The sequence below is a fragment of the Cuculus canorus genome, chromosome 10 (assembly GCF_017976375.1).
Source record: "Cuculus canorus isolate bCucCan1 chromosome 10, bCucCan1.pri, whole genome shotgun sequence".
Lineage (NCBI taxonomy): Eukaryota > Metazoa > Chordata > Aves > Cuculiformes > Cuculidae > Cuculus > Cuculus canorus.
In genome coordinates, this window is record NC_071410.1 from 2,196,726 (window position 1) to 2,217,769 (window position 21,044).

Genomic DNA, 21,044 nt, shown 5'->3' on the forward strand with positions numbered 1-21,044 from the left:
ACTTGAATATTCAGATTCTGAGTCCCCACAAAGAAAAATGATAAAGATCCTTTTCTGTTTAAAAGAGAATGTAAAGGGTTTCTCTGACTTCGCTGTGCTCTTTGTGTTTGAGTCCTTCGTACAAATGCATCCCATTGCCTACTCTAAAGGGTTAAAGTTGCTTTGAATCTTCCCAAACTGACATTTTGTTCCAAGTAAGGTCTTCAACAAATCTCATTCAGGTTTTTAAAAATTCTTTTCTTGTACAGATATTGATAGTTCTTAAAATTGACTGCTTAAAGGGTGCGGAGGCCAATGTTTGAGGCTTTTCAAATCAGAGCTTGGAGACTCTGACTCACATCTGAAGGTTGATTTAAGTTAACCTCCACTGAGAGTTTCTTCTTTAACTTTGACTTGGTCTGCCAGTACATTTTGGTTTGCTGTATGCTAATACCTGCTGAATGCAAGAGGATACATAAACACACTTGTTGCTTTTCTCAGAACATTCCCCTAACGTTCAAAAAGTAAAACTTCTTGAAAACTATGTCTGAATACAGCATTGGCTGTCATCAGACCCTGTGAGAATAAGGAAAAAAATCAGCCTAATTTTTAAATGTAATTACACTTGATCTTGTTTTAAAATGAATTAATATGGATGAGGGGTTGTTCACTATTCTGCATTTTCATACAGGGCTAAACGTGCGTGCCCTGGCTGCCTCGCTGACGCAGATGGTCCTCCCAGACACCCCCACCAGCTCCGCAGAGCGTGCTGTGCTGTGCAGTGGTGCGGCGCAGCCTGGATGCGTGCCGGGAGCTCCTGCAGAGCCACATCTGAGCTGCGAAGGCCTCCAGAAAACTCCTTCAGAGGTGGCAGCCCCTCAGCACTTGTGCCTCTGCCCGTAGCACCTCTTCCTCCCCAGTGAGCGCCCGCAGCTTAGGGCAGTAGGGGTGTCCACTGGTGCTGGAGATGAAAGTGTTCATGAACTATTTGGAAAAATATAGACAAATCAAATATGACATTTATTCAGCTAACGAGTCTCTGAGGTATGGATCATGTCTTGCTACCATAATTAATAAACAGCAGGGCTAGTCGAGGAGGAAAATGTACGCAATTGCACTAAACCAGCAATTGTTGGTGCTCTAATAGAAAAAAAGATTTAAAACAAAAAATAAAAATAAAGGTAAGAAAAAAATGGATAAGGGGAGGGAAACAGGAACAAGAAAACTGAGAGGCAGTACAAAAGTGGGATGGAAAAAGGATACAGAAGCACAGAGACAGTAATGGATACTACTTTGAATGAGGTGGGGCAAGAGCAAATCTACAGCAAGTTTGCTTTTGCTTCAGCACGAGACAGATCTTAACCAAAGGCAGGATCCCAGGGAGAAGAGGCAGCAGTCCAAGAGGAGGACAAAGTAATCAGCACGATGGGAGGGGCAGAATCTGCTGACTGGGATGGATTAGGATGGACCCCTATACCCCTTCAGCATGACAAGGATGGTCCCTGTACCTCTTTTGGCATTACAAGGAGCATCCCGTGCCCATTCAACACTGATATTCACTGCAGACCTTCCTATGACTGTTACAAAATAAGCACATATTTTCTCACGTGCTGTTTGAGCTGAAAAAATTTACGATTTAGCTATTTCAATATTGCCAAGTATGATGAGACCCTGTTAATAAACTACTTCAGCCCAAAGATATGTTCTGCCAAAGAGCAAGTGGCATTCACTCAGAGAGCTCCGAGCCCTTTCTTACTCCTAGTAGGTCATTTCCTGCCAAAAATGGAGTGAATTCTCTAAATGCATGCATATCCTATTAAAAATACATCCCACAGACTTTAAGCATCCGATTTGGGTACTCATAGTCCAGCCCCAAAGTGGTATCTATAGCTACTACCCCTGAAGTGCTTTAAACCACGGAGCAGGGATAGAGTGTGCCATCATTCCTCCACAAGAATCCAAATCAGTAAACTCAAAATCAGTGTTCTAAACCACCACAGGATCCAGATCACACTATGTGGGCGTGACAAACAGTCATACTTCTAATATATGGTTTATATTTGTTGTTAGAACATTCATTAAAACAGCTTTTATGATAACTACCACTATTATCTATCCTATTAGGTTGTTATGAGGATGATTTTCAATACTGTTCAATCATTTTTTTCCCTACCAGCAGGGCAACTTTTACTGATAGCTCATAATTAAAATGGCACTCTAGCTGCAATCTTATCACTTGGATAGGATTCTTCACATTTTCTAAATACAAAAATGATCTGAAATAAAGGGATCATACAATCTTCCCATAAATAAAATCTGCTTACTATCTTTTGGGCTTGGTATGGACAGAGAAATGGAACCAGAATGCCGCAAGAACAAATTTTCTTTGGGGAATTCACTCACATCTGTTCCTGTATGATGACAGGAGGAACAGAAATTAAAAAAAAAAAATCAGGGAGAGAAAAGAAAGGAAATGTAATTTTCAAAAGGAAATATGTCTTCCTCTGATCTTTAACTGATGGTTCTGATGAGTTTTTATTCTACCTGACCCAATTAGCCCAATTCTAATAAAGAGCTAATGAAGAAAGGAGAGAGACTCATTAACTCCTTTCTGGAAAGGAGACAGATGGGTTTCTGAAAATAGGCATACCTAGAAAATACACTCATCCTATTCTTTGTTTGAAAATCTTAACGCACCTCTTTCCGACGTTTGTTGATGCACTATGTCCAGCACTTAGAAAAAGAGCCTCTGTTCACTATATTTAGTAAAATTCTAACGTGCAACATGCTGTTGGTGTGCTATCAGCACGAATGGGCAAGTCACGTATCAAATGAAAATAAATACCCCCTCCCCCTTTTTCTCTGGCAAATGGGGTTCTGGCATCGATCTCACTGCTCTAGCGAACAAGAAGGCAGTGGGTGCTGGAGACCTGCTGATGCCTGGGAGCAGGACCCCATTCCAGCAATTTCTGCACCACTGACATGAGATAACTCGCTTACTGAGTCATTAAATGTACAAGCTGGGCTTATCATCTCACACGGGAATCAGGTTTGGCAAAGAATGAGGGACGGTGGATTATTCTGTTTACAGAACCTCTTCGCACCCTACCCATGGTTTCAATTTTCCCTTTGAAATTTAGATCAAACAATACTGTCCACATCCATTCCCTTCCCCCAAACGGTTTACATAGGCTGAACTCTGCGAACAGCTTGCGGGACGCGGTTTCTGATAGCACTACAGTGGAAATACCCCTTTCATTTTAAGGTCTACATGCCTTCAACACAATACATAAGTGCTGTATTATTAGTAATAAAAGAAATAAACGTAGAAGCATTTGAATGATAACTAAACAGCACCAAGCTATGGAATGCAAATTCATATATCACGCCCTATTTGTAATTAATATACCCTGCACTGGTCTGCATGATTTCCTATTTGTGCAAGAACAGGTCTGACCCAGAACCAAAGGAAATGACTGGGGCTCTTTTTGACCAATGTTGACAGAACACATAGCATTTTACATTTCGAATGCACTGTGCAACCATAGTCTTTAATGAAAATATATACATCGACAAAAGCCCTTAGAAAGGATATGAGATTTTCTACAATGCAATGATATCATTAACTTCTCCGATTTGTCTATTCCTGGTCTTTATAGAGTGGAAAATAGTGATGTAATTCTATAGTGCAGACCAAGATTTTCTATTAAATAGTTTAAGATCATCAAGTTTGTTTTTGCTTGCTTTTCTACAGCTTCACAGCACACACCAACAGGAAGGCCTACGCTGGTAAGCACTGAGTTCTTTCAAGAACTATTTATTTCAAAGTTACAGGGCTGATGAAGGTTTTAATGTTACAAATTCCTGTTTTTCTTGCAGCAACGTCTTTGAAGATATGCAAAGAGGGATTTCTCAGCACTATTCAGAAACGAGTCTCAAGTGATTTGCCACTTTTGAGTACAGAGATTGTTTTCTAATTCAAGCAAACATTTCGGGGGAAAAAAAAAAAGAGTACGTGAAAAAATGCTCGTTAGGAAAACAACACTCAGAATCTCAGTAGAAATATTGAACCAACTTACTTGATTTCATAGTTGTGCCTTTAGATGCTGGCGCACGAGCAACACACAGCATTTTTAATGTAAGGACAAAGACACGTCATCAACGAAAAAATGAGGTTTTAAACAGTTTGGAATAGGTTTGCAGCAACACACACCCCCCTCCTCCCCCCAAAGATCATATTCCCAAAGCTGCAGTCGATACTGCTGTTTCTCAGCTTACTATACATTCATTTTTTGAAGATACTATTTTGGTCCAATAAGCTATGGAAAGCTGTAGGTTATTCTCACCTAGACAAACAGATATTTAGAAAACCAGATCTATTTACATAGGAGATGGACACAGTCACAGGAAATACGTGATAGATGAATACAGAGATAAAAATTCTCTGGTTTGCTGATAGAACTGCTATGTGCTATGCATAGAAAAGTACCTCTGTGTAGATAATGTATATTTGACTTCACCTTTTGCATATTGATTACTCTCCGAGTTGCAAATCCTTAACCATGTGGAAGGCTATGTAATACGAATAACTATTTCAAACTTGGATGTCTTAAGCCATATGTTCACTAATATTTGAGCATAAATCTACCTCAAATTTACTATCATATACTGCAGATCAATAAATCCAACAATATTTCAGAAGCAGTGAACACATATTACATTTGATAGCTTCAAAGACGCATATTTTCAGATATAATTATTTACACATAGGGTCCAAGACCAGGAGATAACCTTCAGCTTTGGTAACATTAACACTTGCAAATAATCATCACTACTGTTTCACTCTCACACTCCATAATCTGCTAACATATGTCTACATTTTATACGTGTTTATGTAGTACTTTATATGGAAACGTTTCATTACTGCCCGCAGCAACACGTGGCATTTCTTCAAGAACATTTCAGCACCTTTTAACATGGTTTCTTCAAATGCCTTTCTAATTGTGAGGATTTCATTCTGCAAATATTATCGCTGCTCAAGCAGATTAATTTTCTTAACTCCTTAACATGCACGCCCTAGGCATTTCGACAAAATGTAAAATATACAGTACAGAATTAATATAAATAAACTACTACCAGGCTATTATAGATCAGATTTGAAGCAGCATGGTTGGAGGTAACTCCATTTTAAGACTAACAAGTCTTCTTATTGAGGCATCATTCCATCCAAAATTTTTGTTTAGCATACAAGGCATTTTTTTTTCAATGAGTTATTAACATACCGCTTTTTCTGAGCCCAATCATGATGTTCTTAGCTACCAAGCCAGTGACTGCTGGTGTGGAGAGTGCTTAAGGTGGAAAGTTTTCTCACAGTTCTAGATATTTCGAATCTCAGTTGATAGCGCTCATTTTTTTTTTCATTAGTTTGCCTGATAAGGCATCACCTAAAACTGCACAAAACCCAGTTGGGTGGAGGGAGCTTCAGGCAGGGGCAGATGCAAAGAAGTGGCTCTCTAATACCAAGGCTCCTGAGCCAGCTCACTGTGGTCACATTCAAAGAGATTTAGGACTAGTGACTGCCATCGATGCTTTTGTTTTATTGCAGATACCACTTCAGCCTTCCAAAAATAAAGAATTTGAAGCTGGCTGGCATGAATGGCTTTCAGACCAAACTCACTTCTCTGTATCAAACTCAGAGCAAACCTAGACTAACTTTTAAAGAATTGAAAGCATGTGATATGAATCCAAGCCTCAAGGTTTATCTGTTACCTGGTTGGATCATGAATCTCAGGAAACCATAGTCTAAAGGTATCTTTCTACCATCCTGTTCACCATTCATCCAGGTCTAAATAGTCTAGGCTTTAGGGAGACATAGTGTTAGCAAGAAAGGAGTTTAAGCACAGATACAGGTACAGGAGATACAGATATCATCGCTTTCCTCACCCTTCATGTCCACAGATTCCATCATTTGCGCTCAGCCACGTAGGTGATGCAAAGATTAATCCAATTACATGAAGATCTTCAAGATGATTAGAAGAACAACCTGGTAGAAGAGCACAGCAGCCTTCTCCTGGCCCCAGAGCTAAATTGTCCATCTTGGCCCTTTCCTCCTGCACCACCTACTCTCGCTCTCAATGCATTCATCCCAGCACTTGGCAAACTATGCAGAAATTCCTCTCTGAATATATTTCTGGTAGGAACAAGCTGTTTTTTTCTGTAAGGTCCATGGAATTTTTTTTTGAAAGCTAAAAGAAATGCAGTTTTCCCACTGGGAGGTTTGGCACCGTTACTGTTGGAGAGATGAGTCATTGTTTATTTCATATATATCTCCTGAGTACCTATAACTGTCTCTCATCTAAATGTTAATTGTATCCAACAGAAAGACTTTAAATGAATACTCTGTCAATAACACTGTTATTAATGTTTCTTGATAGGCATGGTTGGAATATTTTGTAAGATGAGTCTAATATTTCCTACAGAATCTGCTTCGTGTTTTGTTATTGTGTCTACTTTTGATCAAAACCTGCTTGTAAAAATTTGGTTTGCTTTTCCTTTTTAACTCTTCTATTAAAACTTCCTTTAATGCCAACTTTTGATGAATTATAGTTACTGTATGTGCAATAGTAATCCATATTTATTTGGACCACAAACCTAAGTTTGGCTGTTAAATTTACACTTTCAAATTGCTCAGCAGCGCATTTTATTGCCTTCACCCAGAGCAGCTGGGATCATAAGACCTGATGGTATTAGGGGGTTACAGTGCTAGGCTTTGGGTTTAGTCATCTGAAGATTTTGATTTATGCCAAAGCTACCTCTGTCTTCCTAAACAACCACGACATGAATCGTTTGGCAGCAATTCCTTGTTGTTGGCCGCTCACCTACCTGAGACAAAGGGAGGCAGGAAGACGAACCCATGTGTTTGACTAGAAAAATAGACAGAACAGCTTTTCTGCGATGCCCCGTGTGTATAACTGATTGAATTTACCGACCGCGAGGAGCAGCAGCAGCGTGCCAGCCGCAGACGCGGTGTGCCAGGAACACCTAAGCAACAGGTGGTGGGAGCCTTCCTTTGATGGAGCTGGCTTTGCTAGGCTGCCTGGAAACATCGGGAAAGTTTAAAGCACACACAGCCCACTCTGTTTGAAAAGAGCAAATAACCTATCCAAAGGCTGAAAGCCTCCTTTTTATTTTTCCCCCTTCTCATCTCCTTTTTCTCTTCTCCCGCTGTTTCTTCAGATTTAGCCCTTTTGTTTCTTCTCCTTCAGACATCTGTCCTCTGCCTGGACCACTGTTCAGAGCAGCTAAAGTACACATATACCACCGTACGTACAGCACACTTTGATAGTTCACAATGAGATGCCAAAGCTGAAATAAACACATAGCTGGAAAAAAAAAAAAGTTAAATCCCTACTTGAAAACCTGTTTTGTGTTTTCTTATTTCTTAAAGTTATTTTTAAGTGTTTAAACCAGACCAATTATAGTCAGAATCTACTTCACTTAATCCATTCCTTTATCTCCTGGGAAAAATCACCAAAGCAATTCTCAAAATGTTTAAATCCCACAGTGTGCATAAAAGCAGCAAGTAAATCTGCTCCTTCCCAGGCAAACCTTTAGGATTTCGCTGACATCTTTAATTAAACTAGCAAATAGGTCGGTTTCTCTTGTCTCCTGACCAATACACTGTCAACAAGAAAGGGAAAAAAAACTGAAAAGGAGGATTTGTACTGAAAAATAGCACCAGAAACATTTGTATAATCATGATCATGGACTGGAACAGGAATGTAATCAGGAATTATTAAACATTATCAACTACTTCCTGGCAACGTCTTGCTCCGATAATACCGCTGTAACTACAGTAAAGTTAGTTATGAAATAATTAAACCTGAAAGTTGGAAATAGAACAAAAAAAAAAGAAAAAAAACCAAATGCATGAAGCGGTGCAAAAGAAAAGTGTGTTTATCTCTGTGAATTTATAAGGATGGATTTAATTCCAATAGGGAGATCAGTAATAAGCACAGATGGCCGCAAAGGAGCCGTTGACCAACCCATCTTACCACCGCTACCCTGCAGCAGGCGTGAAGGAGGCAGAAGTATAAAAGTAGAGAGCAGCACTAAACTCGGAGTTTAATGTTTTTTAAAGATAGAAGACTGAGTCTACAGCCTCATATGCTATTCTTTATCAATAACATTACTGGCAAATCTACCCAACACAGATTTTAACACACGATTATACGAGCTTCTTGCAGAAGTTCTACCCAACGCCACTGGGCACCGTGTCACAATCTCCTGTAGCCATCAGCCTTCACATATTTCTTATAGTTCCTGCACGAGAAAACTGATGTTCCCAGGGATGAAAAGGTTTTCATTGTATGAAAAAGCATGATCCACAAAATCCTGCTCACAGCTCTGTGGAAGAAGGATTTATGATGCTCAACTAGCAAAGATAGCAATTAGCTAGAATACTCAAGAGCAGAGAGCTTGACAATCTGATGAGTTATTCTTTTGAACTGGGGCAGCAACTCATGCATAAATTTTCTTGTAAACAATTATTACAGGAATGCACTGTAAACACAATTAATCATCTCAAGGTGTTATCTCTAGGTATTTTCCCCACAGATTATGTGCCACTTGCTCAATAAATCAAATTTTAACATAAAGACATCAATAGCTGGTATTATTAATATTCCCATTCAACTAAACATGGCTGGGTAGAAGCTAACGAGCTTTGATTACATTTTGAAAACACAGAAAATATTGCTAAAAATAGGAAAAAGAAGATGTGCATTGTGAAACTTTGAATGAAAACAGGATTAAAGAGGAGGCATGTGAATCAGAACACTGGAGCAGATAAAATACGAGTACTTCATAATTTAAAATGCATTTTCACTGATACGAATTGGAAATAGTATAGTACATCTTGTTAATAGGAATATTAAGTTTTACATCATCTTAGATAGGTTCTTCTTACAAAACAGTATTTACAAGAGCCTTACAATAATAGGCCGTCTAATGTTTCCATAAGATTTCTTCCTATGATAGATACCAACCACGTTTTCATCTATTGTTCGTAATTATCAGCTGGGGATTTGAGTAGCAGGCAAAAGGAACAAAAGCATCTAACTCTGTTTCATCTCGTACAGTCCACAGTGCATTGAACAATGTGCACTCCAAATTTATTTGAAAACCACCCTTTCAGAAGCCACCCTCTGAGATCCCTTTGGAGATCATCATACGGACTTTGGCAGGAGCGGAGAGAAAATCTGGTTCGGAACAGCAGGGTGACCAGGGCCGGGGTAGAGTCAGATGAGCCAAGGGGGACAGAAAAGAGGGGTTGCTGGAGTGGAGGAGAGGGGAGGAGGGACGCAGGAAGTCAGACTTCACCAAAGAGCATCTCTCTGGCCGTCAGCTTTGAAATTGTTTGCAACACAGGGAAGATGGAAGAGGCACAAAGACACTGGAGGGACTCACAAAAATTACACATAAGGATTTTGCCTCTGGGAGAGGGGAGAGGAGCAGTGCAGAGGAGCTACCAACGTGGTTGGGAAGGTATAGGGAGGGATTAGAAAGAATTGACACCTGCAGTTTCTGCTCAGTTATTCCTGCTTGTCTTCCAGTCAGCAGCATTGTTCCTGTTTACAAACGGAAGACACGTTTGCTCAGGTTTCTGCTGCTCCATCCAATGCCTTGTGCAGCTGGTGACACAAACAGGACAGCTACGTGAAACAGGTGACACTGGGAGATGCAGACTTGGGCTTTGGGATTTCCATGGATTTGAATGAGTTCTGAACTGACCCCCGTGGGAAGGCTACAGAGTGGTGCCTGAAAGCACACCCTCTGTGAGAGGATGAACCAAAGTTCATGCCCTTGACCTTGTCTGCATGTGTGAAACCAAAGACATAGCAGGAAGAGGGATACCAGATTCTGCATCTTCTCAAGTTGCTCTGCTGATGGTCCTTTGTTGGTCTCCAGTCATCTGTGGCTCAGCAACACAAGCACATTCATTCAAGGGTGTGATGGTCAGGAGAATGAGGAGTGGGGTAGCGATTCTCTTTTTCCAGACACTTCTCAGAGACTAACCTGATGTACTCTCTCCTCACATCTGCATATATTTTGAAGCAAGGCTGTGGGCGATAAAAGCAGATGTTTCAAAGTCTTTTCATACGAATCTGCTTTGTTTCCTGGAGCCAGTCCATATAACTTGGTGGTGTCCTGCATGTCAGGTCTTCAACTTTGTGCACTGCTTCTCTCCAAGAAGCCGACCACTTTATGACCATGATGCAAGGTATCCATTTTTCTAGCAATCCCATCAAGCAGGATGATGGAAACTGGTCAACACATAAATCATGCTCAAGTATTGCCTTAATGGTCCCAGAGATTTTTAAACTGATGTTATTCAATAACAGTCGGAGTATTGAATGTACTGCAGGGTAGAGAGACTTATTCATTGATACGGAGAGCAAAACTACACTGCTTGATGATGATTTAAAAGATCAGGAAGTCACCACAATATATTTTTGGGGGCATGTTGCTAATTTTTACTACTGTCTGCTCCTGGTGTACAAAATATCCCTTAAGTTAATTTGGTGACTGTAAAGGTATTGCTTTCAAATAAAACTGAAAATCAATTAAACGCATTAGCACATTCGTACATGCACAGAAAGGGGTGTACTTGGAGACATTTGTCCCACTCTGTTGATGGTAGCACTTACAACGCAATTTTTATCTGACCCAAGGGTGGCAGATGCAAGGGAGACAGCTGAGAGAGTCCATAAAATATGATCAAAGGGGAGCAAAACATCCTTGGCGAGCTACCCCAATTCACCTTAATAAGTTCTCATCATGGCACTATCTGGCATTGCTAATGTGCTGCACACCCATCAGCACGGAGCAGTTGAGATGAGTTTTCTGCTTATCAATGGCTTCTTTTTCTTTTCGTGTCTGGCAAATTTCTAATAGTGAGTGATTTCCTGTATGCGTACCCCATTTATGGTTTGTAGCACTGTATTATGATGAATTTACACTATCAATGAACATTGCTGAAGGGCCTCATTAACTTGTGCAGGCGGTGAATTTGTATTTTTCAAAATGCCACTCTCTCTCTAAAGAAATCTAGCTGACAGTGGCAGTCAAGTACTTGACTGGTTAATAAGGCAGCTCAAAGGAAACAGCTTCACTTCACTGTGAGTTTTTGTCCTTGTTTAATTTCTCCTCCTTTCTCGACAGGTTTTGAGGATGTGCGAAGATAACATATTTCGGTTTTTAATCTCTCAGTCCCGCTGACTACGATGATATAAACAAAAGCAGAAACACAGAAAATTATAGAGATACACTTAAAACAGAACCAGTAATAAAAAACCTGGGTTGCTGGCTGAGATTTTACGCAGGCAGCTCTCTACTTGGCATAATTAGGAAGTTTCTTCAAATCCTGCTAAATCCCAGCTCTATTTTTCTATGCCTGCAAAGTGAACAAGATAATCATGCCCATAATGCAGGGCCTCAAAACCTGAAGGCATCAGCACTCAGCCCTCCAGACTGCAACCTGCAAACAGTTCAAGAGAAAGCTTGTCAGACTAGCTGCGACATATGGAGCTACAACGAGAAGATTTCCAGATATAGGAAATACCAGGCATTCTGTAAACAGAGTCGTTGGGAGTATTTTTTTGTAGAGATATTTTTACGACTGGTAAGTTGCAAGAATCTGTTCGCAATATCTGTGCTCTCGGTTACCACCTGTGTTTTTCTCAGCAGAACGTGGTGAACATGCAGCCTTCCGAGAAGAATGGGGGTTTTTTTAATCCCACATTGTGTCTTCCAATACATCCTAAAAGCTTTATGGAAGCTGCAGAGACTATGTGGAAATCTTATTCCTTCAATATGACAATATTTAGCTATCAGAGAGCTTTAAACATACCTAGATGTCGACGAAAGGCGTTGAGGGAGGGGTGTCCCACCCACAAGTGTTGGTGCATTACGAGGACTCGTTGGCACCCAGAGTTGGCAGAGCGCGGCCAGACCAGGCCAGGGTGAAGCACCCTTCCACAGGGCCACCATGGCTCAGGACCGCTTCTGCATCAGCCCGCTCGGCTCAGAAGGGCTGTGCCACTGCGGTCTGGGTGAGAAGACAGTCGGAAGATGGAAATGGGATATATTGACTATTTTATATGTGGCTGGTAGGGCTCAACTAGGTCAAAAAGACGCGCAGGAGTCAGGGCTGACACTGCAAAAGAGGCGTACTCAGTGTTGCCTGTGCCATATGGGCAGCAGTAACCACAAACAATGAGGTCAAGCCTGGGAAACGGCAGCAACAGGCACGATAAAATGAATTTTCATTCCGTCTTAAAAACGAAGCCTTAAGATGGAGTATTTTCACTCCCTCTGCTTAAACATATATGAACATATATATAACAAATATGTCTCTCTACATACACACATTCCCATATAGATGTAGGCGAAATAAATCTGTAAAACATGAGAAATGACATCCACAAAGGTACATTTTTAGTAACATAGAAGAGAAATGATTGACAGAACAAAGCATATGGAAACGAAGAAGAATCTAACCCACATTTAGATCTAAGAAAAAAATATTTGCCTGAAGGGAAAATATTAATTAGTTTGTCTACATGCAAGATAAAAGTCTGGAAGACATATCCATCAAAAGGCAGCAGAATAAACAGCAAAATGGAAATTATTTGTAAATTGACAGTAAACTTGGCAAACATTGAGGGGGTAAACAAGTTATTTGGCATGCAAAGCACTCAGAAATCACAGCCTCTGTCAGGAGGCATCTGTGCATATATTCACTTATTTGACAGAAATTAACATTTTGCAGAAATCTTTGTTGCGTGCTAAAGATTTTTTCACCCTCCTTAATTATTTTAATTGCTGTTTCAAAATGTTCCATATAAACATGAAAAAAGACATTAAAATCCACCAAGGCCAGTTCCACATTATCAATAACACAGAGTAACTGTGCAGGAGTCTGACACAAAACCTACGGAGACAAAAAATACTGACATAAAAGAGCCACATTTGTTTTTTCTTAGTTGAAATTTAAGAAACATGCAAAGACATTCTCAATGTCCTTTCAGTATTATGAAAGGCTTTAAAAAGAAAACACTGTTTCAGTAACAAATGCAATTAATCCAACTGCTTAAATCCCTACAGTTATGGAGAGCTTCGGTTTTCCATCACAGATAGAATGGTTTGGGTTGGAAGGGACCTCAAAGCCTATCCAGCTCCAACACCCTGCCATGGGCAGGGACACCTCCCACTGGATCAGGGGCTCCAAGCCCCATCCAACCTGGCCTGGAACCCCTCCAGGGATGGGGCAGCCACCACTGCTCTGGGCAACCTGGGCCAGGGCCTCCCCACCCTCACAGGGAAACATTTCTCCCTAAAATCTCATCTAAATTTCCCCTCTTTCAGCTGAAAACCCTTCCCCTCATACTATCCCTGCACTCCTTGATCAAGAGCCTGAAGGTGACAAGCTCAGAGGATTCTTGACTCTGGCTTCAGGTCAACAGAGCCACAGGAAATAACTGTCATACCAAGAAACCATCAAGAAAAAGGACAAAAGGATGCTGAACTGAGACTGTCCTGCACCAACGGGGACTTGTGCTGAGCCCCATCACCTCCTGCAATGAGAGCAGCTGCTGCGGGCACTGCTGTGGGCACATGGGCCTCACCATGGGTGCTTTGGTGGCAGGACAAAGAGTTTTGACTTGATATTGTACTGAAAAGATTGCTGATTTCCCAAACTGCACCAGACTCAATGAGGATGGCAATGGTACTTATTTATGGCCATGGATTCATCCAAGAAGTTACATTACAAACTCAATGTAAAAACGGGCTATTAAAGTAGAACCTCAAGAATATTCTCTGCAAAATATAGACCCACATACCGCACCTGACCCTCAGCAAGTATAAATTCACATAGTTCAGGCAACCATTTGGTGTAAGAATGAGATCTAACCCTTTACATTTACCCACCATTTCTCTTTATCACACTGGAGCCATAACACATATCCACCATATCTGCAAAAAGGTAGTGGTGTAGAGAAAAATCATAGCTAGAGAGCATGAGCTGGCTCTCAACGCACCAGTTCTTTCCCCCTGCATAGCCTGATGGAGCAGTTTGATTAAAACAGCAACAGCCGGAAGGATTCATTCAAATAGATCCAAGCACTGAAGGAAATCTCATGTGAGCCCTGATTAAAACCCAACAAAAAAAATCAAAGTACAAAACTTAGCCAAATCTGAGGCTGTTGTTCCTTTTCATGGAAATGAAAAGCAAGTCAAATACTCCATTTCCTCCAGCAATCCCATTTCCAGGTCAGGTTCCAAAGCCAAAACATCTTGTTTTCTGCATTATTTTGATGTATTGTAACATTTAAGTAATTTGCGTAGTTGTCAGGCTGGATGCTTGCGATTCAAGTCATTCATAGCTAGGCGTGAGCTATGCTTTCTGCAAATGTAACAAGAGCAAAACCTTGGAAAACTTTCAATAATGCCAACGCAACTTCTGATACCTCTGAGTGATATTTAGTAAAGAATTTGGAAACACAACATTTTCAGGAAAAAGTCCAGAAACACAATGTAACAAAATAAAATCTTCAGGAAATAAATAATAAACAAAAATCTGTTTGTAATTCCATGACATTTCTGTAACTATTGAATAGCAATAAGACTCTGCGTAGCTTCTGCTTTGTGTATGGAGCATTTCTGCGGGTTCAGTGAGTTTGACAGGCAGGGCTTTGTACTTGTGCTTTCTGAAGGAGTTCAGCAGGTATTGCGGGGAGCTCTGTGCCTGGGCACAAACACGCACATGGCTCTATGATGCTTTATACAACGTTCGTGAAGTGTAAATAGCAGCAAACACTTGCTCTTAACAGTCTTTGCTCAAACGCCAAGTGAAAGGTTCATCTGTTTTACCCAAGAAGATCCTTTCCTGGCTCCCAACCCATAAGCTATTGCCACCTTCAAAACATAACCACACAATTTTCTTACCTTCAGACAGAGTCTTGAATTATAGATTAGAAACATTCCTGGTGAGCCCTCAGCAAGTGCAGCCTTACAACAGTGCCTTCACTCCACTGGGACTGAGCAAAGTGGGAGCAATTCCCTTTGTGGATTTCCTAAACCAAAACGTTATTTGTTAAGCAATAAGAGTTTTGAAAGTAGTTTAAAACAGCAAAAGGACTGTAGGGAAGCCAAGCCCAGTCCACCAGGCACGATTCCTGTTACACACAGCTTCCCAAATCCGAACACGTCTGGATGGCCAGGTTGCCGGCAGCAGCCCATCGCCTTCCTGAGAGGCTCCTGCCCCATCTGACAGATCGTGCTCCTGGAGAGCCTCGGTCTCGCAGGACTAGATCTCCTGTCAACTGTCTGCAAGTCTGTCATCTGCTGAGGCCCAGCATTCACAGAACGATCATTTCAGCTTTGCAGGAGGTGGATTTCGGTCCTTCCTGCAGTTATCTGGGACTCTCATCTTCTGCTACCGCCTCTTGAACTACAGCAACGCCGTCCCGCGGCAGCACGTCTATCTTATTGATTAAAGCACTACTAATATGCTTCACTCGTGACAGATCTGCATTCCCTACAGCCGTATGAAAGACAACATTCAAAACAGCAAAAATACTTACGTACTCTCTTTTCCACTGACCGTATAGGGCTTTGCATTGCCCATGTCAACACCTGCTGGCAGACAGGTACGGGCTTTGTAGATTTGAGAAGTGAGGTTTCACACCACCACAAAGCAAAGCCGAGAGATGTCAACAGGCTTATGTATTATTTAGAGCACTTTTCACTAATAAGTTTCAATACGTAGGTGTAAAGGAAGCTATGAGTGATTTTGCCGCGTTTAAAAGACAAAGGATTTAAAGAATTCTCCGTACTTTCCCATGTGCATTCAGGAAAAATTATGGAAGAGATCTGAATAATAAAATGAAAAAAATAATTAAAAGACTATATTTTGCCCTACAAATTTTGCCTGGACTCCTGGCTATTAGCTGGCTCTGTGCTGCTCCCTGGGGACACTGCTGCTTGCCCAGCACTGCCTGGTTATGACTCTGTGTACCTAATTCAAACAACATCAGAGAAAAGAATGAACTTTTATTATCTCATGTGAGATTAGCAGTTATCAGTCTCTCCAGGAAATTCAGAGTTGATAGCTCTTTGCCCTACATGTTTAAGTCTAGAAAGTGTATAGCACTACTGTTCACCTGAGCTCCTGCTGTAAGTTGAAAGCAGAACAGCCTACGCAGAGTTAAATCCCGTACTGCAGCAAGGTGTCATAAAATCCACTATTTCCTAACCTTTGTTTAAACTAAAAGTTATAGTTGTGCTCTTCTTTCTGTTAAGGTCTAAAGGCAGAAGAGAGGTAAGGCTTGCAGGGAGTGGTTATGTCTTTTGTAAGTGGAAAGAGACGGACAAGCTTGCAGGTGCACAAGGGCACACATGCTCTAAATAATTTATAAGTCTGTTGACAACTCCAAGTCGTGCCATGTGTTATTTTGATGCCTTACTGTTCAAATCTATAAAGCTCTTATCTGTCAACTATCAAGCTCTTGCGTACCCCGAAGCTTGTTCATTTTTTCCATCTCTATCAGTCAGTCTAATAAAAGATCTTACCTCCCCCTATGGATTTTGCTTCTTGGAATCACTATGGGATTCTTAACGGCTTCTGCCCCTGGTTGCGTTTACACCTTGGCTGGTTTATACTGCCAGTCCAAGCTGTAAAGAATACCCACAGCTGTGGGGCTTCTGTGAACTGCTGTGCATATGTACACAAAATGCAGGAATACTATCAAATATATAATGACTTAAAACAGATTACGGCTTTCTTTTCCCTAGCAAAAATATCTCCAATTCATAAGGAAAATATTTATATTAGCGTTTATCCTTTAAACATGGGAAAGGAAAACGTTTGGAGAGAAAATCTCTTGAAGACACCACAGTTCTTTTGTATCTTCAGCTTTCAGCCCGTCACTCACATTGTTTCTCCTCAGTCAGCTCAACAGACTAATTCTATTTAATCCTTTTCTTTTTATATGTAAAATGATACAGTTTAATGCTCCACAGTTTAATATCTGTGAAGTTTTATCTTTATTTGTTTGGGAAATTTGAGTCAGATACTCACCTACTGTAATTTCCAAAGAACAAACAAATGAAAAAGGGCAGTCCATTTTCATGCAAATCCAGCCAGCTGTTTAGCTCAGGCTGCCCTTGCCTTCTGATGTGAGGATCTGCATAAAAACCAAAGTGGAGATATGATAAAATATAAAAGGCTGACAATAACATGCAAATCGAAATCAGTCATTGGAAAACTGTAGACTCATTGTCATCAAAAGAATTAGGTGGCAGAACAAAACAAAAGAGCCCTACTGATAAAAGTAACTATGGCACGATGGCTTTAAAATCTACAGATTTCTTCTACCACAAAGAAAATTGAAATTAAACACCTCTCTAGACTGTCTGCTTTTAATCTTTTTCTTCTGAGCTGTTTCCTGACATATTCTCTGTTAACTTTTTATCAAAGGTCATTTATAATCATATTTCAGAGATAAAAATAAAAATAAAAAATGCATTTATTTCCTAAGTTTTAATCAAGTGCCCAGGAAAAAAAAAAATATCCTGAAGGAGCTGAAGGCTAATCAAAGTAGTCCAGACACACCAAAATATTTAGACAAAATATCTGCGGCCCCCTGTGTTATCAGATCTAGAACTGAATTTGGGGGCATAATTTTGCTCTCATGTGGGCTTATAGTTAAAACTGCTGATGAGTTTGGGGTGTTTTTGTGGCCATACAGAGTAACAGCAAATCCCTGAATTCTGATAAGTGACAAGGTGATGACGGTGACAGAGGGTCTCCCGCGAGGATAAGCAAAGGATCATTTTGCTGTTATATATAAGAATACCCCCTGCTTACGAAGCTGAGAGAGTATTTCACTAATTCATTGGAAAAACTGTCAGAAAAAAAATCCACAAAGCGTTCAAATTGGCTCAAAATTTTCCTACTAAACTCTTTTCTTCCTCATGAAAAAAAAACCCAATTTTGACAAAAGCTACTTTCATTCTAGGGGAACAATCCCGGTTTCCTAAAAGTTCTAAACTGTTTTCCTAACTAGGCCACCTCAGGTGGAGGAACGTATGGATTTCTATCCTGCATTGAAAAGGAAATAAATAAATATCATTTTGAACGTTCTTTGTATTGATATTGTATTTCTGCTGATGGGGGGTTTTATAAAGGATAACACTAAGCAACTTGGATCCAAAATAAGAAGAACTATAACAAAGAGAATAAAAAAAAGAGCACAACCCCCAGCAAACAGGCTGATGAGCCCGCCGGTGAGCCATCCATAAACCACCCGGATTTGGGTCCACCAGCAGCGGTGCTGCTCAGCTCCAGACCTGCACACCAACTCCCAGTTAATCTGGATTTGAACCAGTTTCCCCATCACGGCGGATGGATCCCTTCTGTGGTTTCCCTGTGTTTTCCCAGTCCTCGGGATGCAGGCATCGCTCAAGCAGCCTGGAGCGCACGAGCTTCCCCGGCTGTCGCCCACCGCCACAGCAAAGCTGATGGGTCGAGGTGGGAACATCAGCCGTCCCTCCGACTGCAGGGTGGAACGCCCACACGTGGAAAACACAGCCTTTCACTTCGTGTTCAGACATGCTTACATTAAAATCTAAGCTAAAAGACTGCTCATACCGCATACCGAGGCACTCAATGGCAAGGAAATGCTGGAATTCAAGGTCCCTCTGCAACTTTAATGTGGCCCTTGCCTGTCTTCGCTATGATGTAGTTGTTAATTACTTGCCCACAGACGGCTCTTTTCTTTTTTTTTCAGGAGAAATCCAGTCTCATAAGTGCACAGGAATGGCTGTGCATGGAAATAAATCAGGATTTTTATTTTGCTGCTGTCTGTAGCTGGTGGATACGCAGTGAATGAGCTGCAAGAAGCCAGAAAGATAAAATATTGTGTCACCATTTAAGACTGTGTTTATGGGCTGAAATGCAAATCCCATTGCTAGTGCTGAACAAGCCCATCGGGGTCCCCAGGGCAGCACTGCTGTATCAGCGCGGTGCTGTGCTGGAGCTGATGAGACTCACACTATTATAAAGGCTGGAAAAGACCTCTAAGATCATCCACCATACCAACAAAACCATGTCTTGAAGTGCCACGTCTACGCATTTTTTGGACACCTGCAGGGGTGGTGACTCCTCCACACCCTGGGCAGCCTCTGCCAGGGCTTCACCACTCTTCCAGTAAAGAATTTTTTTAATAATATCCAGTATAAACCTCCTCCGGACGCAACTTGAGGCCATTTCCTCTCATCCTGTCACTTGTTGCTTAGGATAGGAGACCTGGCTACAACCTCCTTTCAGGTATCTGTAGAGGGGATGCTCGACTCATGATCACACACGTATGCTGCTTTCAGGACAAAAGCACCACATCTTCCCACCAGGCAAGACAGCTGCTTTGCTCCAGAGATCCAACAAGTCACAGAAAGGAAACTGTCCGGGCAGCAGTGCCGTTGGCTGAGGAATTATTAGGGATAACGCCTGTGAATGAGCAATCCCGGAGTATCTCAGCATCTGCATCCTGCAGATGTCTCAGTGATGCTTTGGAAGCATCACTAATCTCAGTGCCTGACTGCTCTGTATAAAATAAAGACAACCCACTCCTTAACAGGCTACTTCTCTACCACCATCCACACAGGCAGAAAAGATCAGTTAATGGGGAAAAGGCATAATGAGAGCGTCAGAGGAAACCTCATGAGGAAGATCTCAAAGTTTGGAAGGTGGTCAGGAAGTAACAGACCATAAATGCAAGAAAAGTGCACTTGCTGAGGGCAGAGGAGGAGCCTTCTGAACACATTTTAGCGCTCACCGCGTAACAAAAGCCAGTGTGTATTACGCATATGTATAAACATAGCTATAAATATGGCTGTATTAGCATTAGCGCTTAACTTTGTATTCTTTTCCTACCTTTTATATGTAATTTCCCAGACAAGTGACCAGTTGAGACTTCACAGTGTCTAGCCTAAAGGACCATACAACCTTCCCTCGCTTCACAGCACCACTAAGACCTCTAGACTTGTTGTATCACCTCCTGTTCCCTGGCTTACAACATAATCTGCGGGAGTAGAAAGCTTTCGTGCATCACCCATCACTACAGACAGGGCAAACATACAATTCCTCAGTGTTTTCACAAGCACTTAGCACACAGCAAATAATACTCGGTTTGGTGGGTTTCATACTGCCTTTGAATCAGCGAGGGGTGACTTGAGGGCAGGGGGGAAAATCTCTCTTCCTCACCTCCTCCGGCACGGCGGATGCACGGCGCAAGAGTCGTTCTGTATGGGTGCCGCATCCTCACCACGGGCGGCAGGGAACTGTGAGGAGACGGCTCAGCCTCGGTGCAGATGGACTCAGCAAGTGCAAACAGATTTTAACATGCGTATAAACTAGGGCACAGGAGGATTTTTTGACAAGAACAAAAAAAAAAAAAAGAAAAGAAAGTGCCAGTGTAACTCACTACCTGCTCCAGAGCCTGCAGGAAGCGGAGCTGCTCAGAAAAAATATTATAATTTTAAAGTCTGTGAAAGAACATATTCTCCCACAAAGTCTTAAAAAGAAAATAATGAAAAAAAAGAACTTATTCGTTCTAGCAGAAACTTCTAAAAAAAATGCTTAATGCACAGCTGGTACAGAAAATATCACTTGCAGTGCTTGAAGTCTGCCAAAACTCTAGGCGGATTCGAGCAGGGAGTTAAAACGCGGAGCACTGGGCAGCTGTTTGAAGCACGGAGCCCGTAAACGCCGCACAGGAGATGCTTCAGGAGCAGAAAGATAAGAGTCACTGTATATTTTCTGAAGGTGAAGCTTTTTTTGGCCCTGGTGACCGTGCAATATCTCCGGCCAGCTAATTTTGATAAGGACTCTGAGTGCCATGGTCCCCATCACTCAGTGCTAGAAATGACCCTGCTGAGGGCTTTCCCAACAGGTGATGGAGAAGGTTGACTATGGTACGTGAGAGAGCGAATCAAAGAGAATC